General features: G+C 54.7%; 1 long non-coding RNA gene across 1 annotated transcript; it reads left to right on the forward strand.

Annotated features, from left to right (window-relative positions):
• Positions 1-212: 212 nt before the first annotated feature.
• On the forward strand, positions 213-921 carry LOC112268868. The gene is made up of 2 exons (XR_002960352.1): positions 213-344; positions 462-921. It is a non-coding gene; the product is annotated as an uncharacterized LOC112268868 (long non-coding RNA).
• Positions 922-10163: the final 9242 nt, after the last annotated feature.

A 10163-nucleotide genomic window follows, 5' to 3' on the forward strand; every position in this document is an offset into this window, starting at 1 on the left:
TTTGGGTCGCTATCTTTTGCTTCTTTTTTTAGGGTGGCATGCTAATATTAGATTATTCATGTCGAAAGCCAACCAATGGAAGTCTAAGCTAGCACTATAATCTATGTGGACGCAAGCTCTATATCTCCGCTTGACCTCAATTATTTCAGGCTCCTGCTTTCGTTTGGGACCCACGACCTATATAATCAAATAACCACACCAAGTACGACACCATCGTCATTGTTGCATTTCAAAGTATTTTTCATTCAGTTGAGGTGTATATATCCTCTCATATTGTAACATGGAGGCTTGGAGGAAGACCACGGTGGGCTTTCTAGTTCTTGTCTTGGTTGCGGCTTCTTCATGTAAGCATCATGATCTATTAAACTCCTAGCTATTAGTGCATGTCTTGTAGTTGTATACTTGTATGCTCGCACATTTAAGGTTTTCTTCTTATTTATAACCGTGCTACACATTTATAGATGAGGTGTTATCCGTTGAGAACAATTGCTTTTGGAAATATAGCAACGATCGTTGCGTGAACAACGAAGGGTGCAGGAATGCTTGTATAGCAGATGGCGCGGACGATGGACAATGTCGCAACCGCGCCAAAAGACTATTTTATGGTGCCAACTGCGAGTGCTATCCTAAAGAATGCAACAAGGGCTAGCTAGACGCTTGTTGTACTAGATCTAGACAATCAAGGGCCACAACCTGAGGAACCAAGTTACCACTGCACATGATTAAGTTGTTATAATTGGGATATTGATATGCTCTAGAGTCAACCAAAGTGACGGTTGTGTCACGGTATATTTATTATCTCTTGGATAATGATAATCTGAATATACTATTTGATGTGGACTTTTTATACAAGGTTACGATGTCATGCTAAAATCTTTTGTACATGTCAATAAGAAATGAAACAATATATGTATAACTATATATTGTTGGAGCTAGCTGATTCACATAACAAGCTAAAGAACAAAGGAGACAAATTTTTTTGGCACCGTGCTGCCTCACACAGCATGATTTTTTCTTCTCATTATTATTTTTTCCTTCTCCTTAACAAACATGATAGATTGGTTACAAAATATATAGAGCAAATATGAGGCGCACTTGTTCCTTATCTAACGGCTAGGATTTTTTCTTTAGGAATTTAATTTCATTTACTAGCTCTTTCTATCATTAGTTAAAGTGTGAGAAAATAGTTAGACCAAAAATTCCATGCATATGGTTTGGGACAATCCCAACACCATTAGATGTATGCATAGGTTGGTTTACTTGTGTGTTTTGGTTTGAGGGTTTTCAAAATATTCAAATGTCCTACCAGAAGCAAAATGGGCAACCCCTTCCTAAGCCCCAACGATTATACTTTAGATGACGACAACGCTCTTAATATATACACTTGCATGTCATGTTTACTTCTTTGGCCATCATGCCCGGTTGTATGATCTATATTGTTTGCTTGTGTGCCACGTCGATCGAAGTAGTTAACGACCAGCAGGACCCTCGACCCTACGAGGAGTTCTTTCCCGTGGACCCTCTCGCGCGTACCTGCAACATATCTCAGTCAACCGAGAAGACCCCTGATCAGGATGAACTTTATAATTTTTGTTGATATGTCATGGTGGACAAATTGGTTACCACAATCGAGTAGTTTTCAGCTTAACAACATCGTTCATGTTTATTGCTTTACTCTAGTATGCCATGGTGTATGATTCGGTTACTGTCGATCCCGACTTAACCTGGTCATTCGTACGTTTACTGTTATTAATTGTGATGCTGCTACTTTTCACTTGTGATCATCTGTATGCAATGGGTTGGGTTGACAATCAGACATCGGTGTCTAGGAGTATCAGCTAGTGGGCGTCGAGACTTAGACCCGAGGGTTAGGTCGAGGCTGAGACCCGACGGTTAGGTTGGCGATGAGTCATCAGGGGTAAGTACGCGGTATCACTTGAGGTAATCGACTAGTGGGCGTCAGGGCTAGCACCAGTGAACGTGGGGTCGGTAGTGTGCCACTAGTGCGATTGGTCGATTTTGGGTTGGCTAATTAAAATTGGCAACTAAAATCAATCCGAAGTGAGCGGGTACCGTCATTTGGTTCTTTATCCCGTTTAGGTCAGTTAAGGACCGAGATTCATGCAATGTTGATCCAAGCCACAAGCGTACAACCTCATGGTATTGTATGTGCGGTATCCTGACTTAGTACGCTTACTTGTCTTAACGGGGAAGTCACAGGTGTTTAGTTGTGGTGTTTAGTTGCAGTGTTTGTTGGATCACAAGATGGAGACATGAGATTTGAGATTTGGATTTTGGACAGGCGGTCCACAGGATAGGTACACTCGTGTTTCGCGTGTCTGGCACGACTAGGGAACGAAAGCTTCGAGTCCGGATCCCACCTAGGTGCCTGGGGGCGGGGGTGTTCCGGGTAAGACTCTTAGCGGTGGCTTCCCACGTTAATTCAAGTTGGGCGGAACGGGGTTGTCTTAGTTGCTCAGAAATGCACCCACGAATGTTGTTGCTGGGCCCGGCGAGAAGCTGGGTAACTAAGTCGTGAGGGTAAAGTTGTACACCCTTGTAGGGTTAAATCTATTTGAATGAGTGTCGGTCAGTAGTAGTCCTGGCAACCGGGTGTTGCGAGACTGGTTGGAGTTTGAGTTGGAGTTGGTGACATGATGATTTTGATCTGAGATGACAGGAGTAGTGGACTTGTGAGGTGACTGGTGAGTCTGTGTTGTTGTGCATGACGATTGTACGTAGCCACGTAGGGATGACAGGAGGTCTATGGTCTACCCGCAAGAGTCGAGTTATACCTGAGCAGTTCGATGATGATTACAACTGAAACCGAAAGGAATGACTAAAACTTCATTAGCAACAATATATGTTTAGAGATAGCCTACATACCTGTTCTAGAAAATGATAATTGCAGTAGAACTTGGGTACCTACTATTGTAGGTGCTTACCGCAGATGTACCTCAAATGGAAGTACACCTATTTGACTAAAACACACCTCGGTCGAATCCCTTGTATATTCACAAATGATGTTAATTAACTACTTAAACAATAAAACTTTTTTTTAAGATGGGTGTCCTCGCATGATACCATAGAGTCATTACAATCACTGTGGCAGCCAGCCTGCACGCAGGCAGGTGGTGGCCTCAATCAGAACACCCGCACTCATTGAGGTTCTTGCAAACTTCGCAAGGTCATGAGCAGTTTTGTTACACTTTCTAATTTTCAGGAAGAGCATCTTAGGGAGGGCAGGCAGGAGGTCCTTGATGTCAGCAGCAACAGAGGCCAACGCTGATCTGTGGTTGTTGTCGTTTCGGAGCATGTTAATTACCTCCTGACTGTCGGTTTCCAAGATGGTAGGATTGTTGATCAGGTGTCGCAAAGTGGAGAGGCATTCGAAGGAAGCTTGGGCCTCCGCCATGTCCACACCGTAGCAAGGAATCCCACTCCTCCAGGCGGTTCTGGCGATTCTTCACACAAGATCGCCCCCGAGGCACTAAGTTGTGTGTCTTCCATGAAACTTGCGTCAACATTTACTTTTGGGATGATGTGTCTGTCGGAACACGGGTCTCCGACACCGGGGATGCCGAGCACCCCCTTTTTGGTTTGGTGGAGGGCGAAGCGATCGCTCCGCCGATCGCCGGCGTGACGATAGACATGAAGTGTGGACATGTGAATTTAACCCGGTTCGGGCCACCCGGAGGTGTAACACCCTACGTCATGCTTTTTGTTGTATTCAAAATTGTATATGTTGCTTACAAGGTGTTCCGGGAGTTCCCGGGGAGCTACTTGACGATGGCTCTAACTAGGACTCAAGTTAGGACTGATCGGAATCGAACCCTTTGACCGGTGGCATCGGTCATCCTTTTATAGATAAGGAGATACTACAAGTGCCAATGCATGCAGCGTGACATGTCTCCTAGACGCGTGTCACAGCTACACGAAATACACTTCCGCTGATCCATGCTGAACGCCATGCAGCGCCCGGTCCACTGTACACGGTAACAAAAATGCTTCGTAGAGTAGTCGCCCTAGCCTTGGCAAGCAAGACTAAGCCTGCTGATAAGACTCCTGTCGGTGCATTATATGCACTGTGCCCACCGTCTTGTCCTGTCTTCATTGTTCTGCGGGCCCCTCCTGCATGCCCGAGCGTGGGTTGCTGGGGTGCTCCTTCCCGGCTAGCGCACCTGGCTAGTTGCCGGGAGACGTTTCCTCGCTTCCCGGGACCGGGGTTCCCGGGGGCTTCTTATATCCTGGCCCTTAACTTCACCTTCACCAAGAACCGTCTCCTTGAGGCAGGCTTCCCGGACTCATCGCTTCCCGGGAGGCCTTCCTGACGGGGCTTCGTCACTGGCGACCCACGCGTCCCGTATCAGTGGGACCCCGTGGGCCACTGGTACGACAGTAGCCCCCGGGCATGGGCCGGCAGCCTTGAAGCTCCCAGCAAGTTCTATCCTCGGTCGGTTGCCGAGCTACGCCCTATCCGACGCGTGGGTCCCAAGAGGAGTCCACCTGGCACCCGGCCTCGCGGGCCGCATTTACGGTTCCACTCCTCCGAGCGAAACGGTCGGGCGCACGATTTCGTGCCTTATCCCCCTTAATCACCAGAGAGATAAGGCCACGTCGCGCACCCTCCTCTTAATCTCCGATTCTTTAGGGCACTTTACTGCTGATCGTGGGGGTGTCCGTTGCAGCCCGCCAGCCCCGTTACATACCCAAGGCTGGTGGCGGGCACTACCCACTGCCTCTTGCTCCTGCCATTGCCTCCTCCCAAGCTCCCCACGCCCCAACTCCAACCAAATCACCTCCCCACCTTCGCCGATGTCTTCCAAGAGCCAGAACCGTCCCAAGGGGAGCACCAACAAAGGGGTAAAGCGTGAGAAGGTCAGCAAGAAGGGCTGTCGGACCGAGCCTGGAAGGATGAGAAAATGCGGGCTAAGTTCGCCTTCTTTCCCCCCGGGTACAACGGCGAGGGGGTAGACAAGCTGGTCTTGGCGCTTGCCACCAAGCACAACGAGTACAGGCCGAAGTAGATTCTCCCCGTCAGCACGGAGCGCGACCAGCAGTACTTCCGGATCTTCGGGAGATTAATCCTAGCCGGGTTCGTACCGCCGCATTCTTTTTTCCTTTCAGCCATCATGGAGACAGGCTCATCATGGCGCAACTTCACCCCACGTCGTTTTTCACATTGGCTGTCTTCCAACACCTTTGTGAAGCGTTCGTGGGGGTGATGCCGTCGGTGGCTCTATTTCGCCACTACTACTACCCGAGGGTGGAGAAGAAGGCTCCCCTATCCTCGGGAGTGGTGTTCCGATTCCGCGACAGGATCAAGTCGGAGTTCATCGAGCTGGGGAAGAAGAAGATGGAGCACGAGTGGCGCCGCGACTAGTGCTGAATGCGCACCGACGAGCTCCAGGAGTTCCACGAGGAGCCCCTCGGGCCTCCGAAGGGCTCTGACGACTGGACGCTCTGCGACCAGATGGACGAGGAGCTGGTCCCAATCTGTGCCAAGATCAAGGCGCTCCGTGAGGCTGGGCTCACGGACACAAATGTGGCACGCCACTTCATCGGGAGGCGCGGGGCTCCCCTGCAGCGGCGCTCACATCCGGCATGGATGTACACCGGGTCCGGCGACCGCACCCGGTTGCAGCGCACAGACCTCCTCCTGGAGGAAGTGCAATTCTGGGTGAAGGGCATCACTGGCGAGGACGAAGCCTACCGGCTGCCCCCGCTTGGAGCGCACCCGCTCCATGCCGGGATCCCGAACCCGGGAGCCCGGGATCTCCTACTCTGCGACGAGTGGGGGATCGTGGAGGACCCCTCGGTGCAACCTTCCCCCCAGCAGCCCAGGCCCCGCAGGGGTAAGGATCCGGCTGCCGACTCGGGGAAGGGGGGCCAAGGCCAGGCCTCCGCCAGGCCAGAGGACTCGGACTCCGACGACTCCTCGCTGGGCGTCGAAGGAGACCTCAGCGACGACGGCGATGACGACGACGACGACGCTCCTCCGGCAGCCAGCGGGGTCGCGCCAGAGGAGGACGACGAGGAAGACGATGTCCCCCTGGTGAGGCAGTCAGCGGAGGAGCGGGTGAGCAGGCAGGAGGCCAGCCTGCAACCATAGGAGCCTCACGGTGACGTGGGGGCTGGGGCCTCCGGCGGCAGCGATGCGGCCGCAACAGCCGCCCCGACTATGCCGGTGGCTCCGCTAGTCCCACCCGCGCGGAGCGGCCCTCCGGCGAGGAGCAGTCTGGCGGATAGGGTGCTCAAGCTCAAACCGGCAGGGTGAGTTCAATGTTGTTCTGAGCACTTTAGATTTCGTGAATTCTTCACATGCCTGACTAACTTGTTTTTGCGTTCTCCAGTTCTTCAAGGAAGAGGGGGGCGGCAGACCAGCACGTCGCTGGCAGCCCCGACCAAGAAGCCCCGCCCGGCATCGGACGGTGGCAACCGAGATGCCGCTGACGCGGCTGTTTGTGATGGCGGCAGCTGCCGTTGGGGACTCGAGGGTCCTCGATTCGAGCCCACGGGGCACTGGCCCGGCGGCAGGTACGTGCGAGTCCCAACATCTCTTTTACACATTCACGCCATCTCCCATACTTGACGCAGGTGCTCTTCGTGCAGTTGCCGGGGATGTTCCGGCAGCGCTCACGCCCACCGAGGTGTGGGTAATCGACCTCACCGGTGAGGTCGACGATGACGCTCCGGCAGAGACTGCCTCCGCCGGAGCCCTTAAACAATCGGCCATAGCGCCTGCTGCCGCAGTCGATGCCACGCAGGGGGCGCCATCTGTGGCAGGTGACACAGAGCAGCCTCCGCCAGCCGGAGCAGGCGGCGGTGCTCTGGAGAATCCCCCGAGCCCCTAGCCCGCCCCTTTGGATGGGCAAGGGGCTGCAGGGCTTGGCCAGGCCGGGGGCGCGTCGTCAAATCCCGACGCGCCCTCGGGATCACAGACGGTTGCGGCGGGGTCCTCCTCCTCCTCCGCCAGAGCCGCCTTCAGCTCGGGAGCAGGGGAGCTCGTCGGGCGGACATGGGGTCGGATTACTTTCGACCCCAGTGTGTTCCAGCAAGGACACCAAGTGATCGACAACATCCAGCAGCAGCAGCGGATGTTCGTCGATTTCTTCAATGACGCACAGCAGCACCACGCCCGCGTGGTAGCGGAACTGGGCGGAGCGCGACGGGAGGCGGAGGAGCAGCTCACCGAGCTGCAGCGGCTCCGGGAGGAGCTCCAGCAGGCGCGGCAAGCCGGGGCAACGCCTGCTATGCAAGGGGCGCCGGAGGCACAGGTCCTCCAGCAGCTGTGGGATCTCCAGCAAGAGCACCAGCGGGAGCTTGAGCTGGTGAAGGCCACACACGCCAAGAGCGAGGAGGAGCACCAGGCGGCGCTGGACTCGTTCCAGGGGCGTCTCCGAGAGAAGACGGTCCTACTGTCCAACTACTCCCTAGAGATCCAACGCCTCCGCCGCGAGGTCGGAGAGCTGGAGACGGCGGCTGCAACAGCAGCCGAAGCCTCAGCGCGCCGGGAGAAGGAGCTGCAAGACTAGGCTCGCTCCCGAGAGCGCGAGCTTGTGGGGCAGCTCAAGGCCGCCCAAGATGCCAGCTCGTCCCTTCAGGGCGAGCTCAACATTGCGCGGCAGGAACTCCGGCTGGTCGACGACGACAATACCAAGAAGGCGTCCGAGATCGGCAGGCTGAAGTCCGAGTGCCGCGAACACAAGCTGCAGGCCCAGGAGGCTTGCGGTGTTTGCACCGAGCTGCGGGCCCGCAGGACAGGGGAGGCGGCCAGGCTGAAGAAGCTGGCGGACTCGGCGGTGGAGGCGCTGCAGGGGTTCGATATCCCGGTGAATTCCTTCGACGGGGTGAACATGGGCAGCTTCACCTCCTTCTTCGCAGACTTCGTCGGCCGGCTGAGCGGCCTGCAGAACTGCGTTACAGCCTTCGGGGACCGGCAAGTCGGCCTTGCAGCTGAGCAGGTCGCCGGGCAAATTCTCACCCGGGTCCACTCCGCCCGCCCCGACTTCCCGTTCGAGTCGGTCTTCGACGCCTAGTTGGACGAGGAAGAGGCCAAGACCCTCCGGGAAGCAGCGCGAGGCGTTGTGGACGAGATGGTGGCGCGGATGCAGGGCAAGGTCGATGAAGCCGAAGCCGCTGACGAGGAGGTTGCCGGAGAAGCCCCGATGCCGAGGATGCACCCGACACCGACGCAGCCGCCCCGGGAGCACCCCTTGCATAACTGCTTGTTTTTATTTTATTTTTATTTTCCTGCAAGTGGCGCATGACGCCTTAGAACCTTTTATATTAGCTTTCTCTTATCATCGCAAGTTGTTACTTGTCAACTCGTTTGCTCAAGCTTCAATATATCCAATGCTACTTTTACTTGCTTCTTTGTCTAAGACCAGCTTGCCGTGGAGGGGCTCTGTTCCTCCTGTGCTCTAGACTTGCGTATTCGGGGACTCGCCAGCAACATGTTTGGCCAGACTAGGGACCCAGGATGGGCCTGCGGTGCCAACCTAGGACCAAACAGCAGCGGCTAGTCACTCCGCATGCGAGTTAACTACCCCAGCGCACACGCCTCCGGGACGGACCCGCGAGCCACGTGTGAGGGGCGTCCTCACCCCGCAAGCGTCCTTCCTACGCTCCGACAACACAGAGACTGAGCTTACCTTAGCAAACCAGTGTTACTATAGGAAGAGCTAAGGACCCAAGACAAAGTACTTAGCTTTCCGTTCTCTTTGGTCTTGTAGCACCTCGTTGAGAGCCGTGGCAAGGACGCTGTGGCCGTGCACCCTCCAGCGGCATGCGCGGAGGCATGCACCCCCACAGCGTCTTCGCGATGCCCCTCGCCCACTGCACCGCCATTTCTGGTGTCGTTCCGTAAGAGATGTGGCAGGGTCGCGATGGTGGGAACACCCTCAGCGACAAGCGTAGAGGGATGCACCACCATCGCCTCTCTGCGACATCTCTTGCTTCCTTGCCCGTTGCTAGTGTTGCGCTTGCCCCGGCCTCCTTAAATAGCCGAAGCGCTGCCCTTGCCTCCACACGCGCGGGGCCACCAGTCGCCACGTGGAGGCACTGGCCTTGTCTCAGTTTTCTGCACCAAGCCTCGAAGTAATTACCATATACGTACAACTTACTTACAAGACGACGACACCCGTAACCACCCCACGAGCATCATAGTGTGCCTTCGCCTCATCTTTATCCTGCATGTCAGATTCCTGTAGTGCCCAAGGTGCATAGCGAAAAAATTCGAAATGCACGAAAAACAGTTCAAACCGGATAACCTCCTGCCTTCCAACCCCCGGGCATAGAAGAGTCGACCTCAGACTTGGGTGTGAGCATCTTTATATGCCCACGGTGCCCTGCTGGCACGTAGCACGTTGCGGACGGGTCCGGCAACTGCTAGGCCTCTTTCCGGGACGTCCCGGCAACGAGCTTGGTTTTCGGGGTTCCGGCAGCCCCCTGCTCACAGCCAAGGACGAGGAGACAATTCTGTGCACCTAGAGCAGGAGACAAAAACACTCATTAAAAAGCAAAGCACAACACTTATTGAAGCAACACTTATCTTTATTCAACTTTGTGCCAGTAGATTACAATTGGGCCTTGCCCGGCTACACTAGCTTAAAGAGGCACGCTGCCGCAGCGTCACCTGTGGGTAAGGCACCACCGTTTCACGGGTAGAACTTGCACAGGTGCTCAATGTTCCAACTATTGGGCACCGGCAAGCCTTCTTCGGTTTCCAGCCGGACAGCCCCCGGTCTGGTCACCTGCACTACCCGGAAAGGGCCTTCCCAGATTGGAGTCAACTTGTTCCCGGCCTTTGTTCCTTGTATCCGGCGCAGGACGAGGTCTCCAACCTCGAGCCCCCGGGGACGGACTCTCCTGTCATGATAACGATGGAGTCCCTGCTAGTAGCCTGCAGCTCGCACAACAGCCCGGCATCGAATCTCCTCGATGAAGGTAAGGTCATCAATCCTCTGCGTGTATTGACTCTTGTCACCGTACTCGCGTATCCGAGGTGACCCATACTTGAGCTCGAGGGGCAGCACAACTTCTGCCCCATAGACGAGGGTAAACGGAGTTTGACCCGTCGCCCGACTTGGTGTGGTCCGCAGCGACCACATCATGGGCTAGAGTTCTTCAACCCAGTGTTTCCCGTAGCCCTTGAGCTTGTC

Source organism: Brachypodium distachyon, chromosome 4 (genome assembly GCF_000005505.3).
Source record: "Brachypodium distachyon strain Bd21 chromosome 4, Brachypodium_distachyon_v3.0, whole genome shotgun sequence".
Lineage (NCBI taxonomy): Eukaryota > Viridiplantae > Streptophyta > Magnoliopsida > Poales > Poaceae > Brachypodium > Brachypodium distachyon.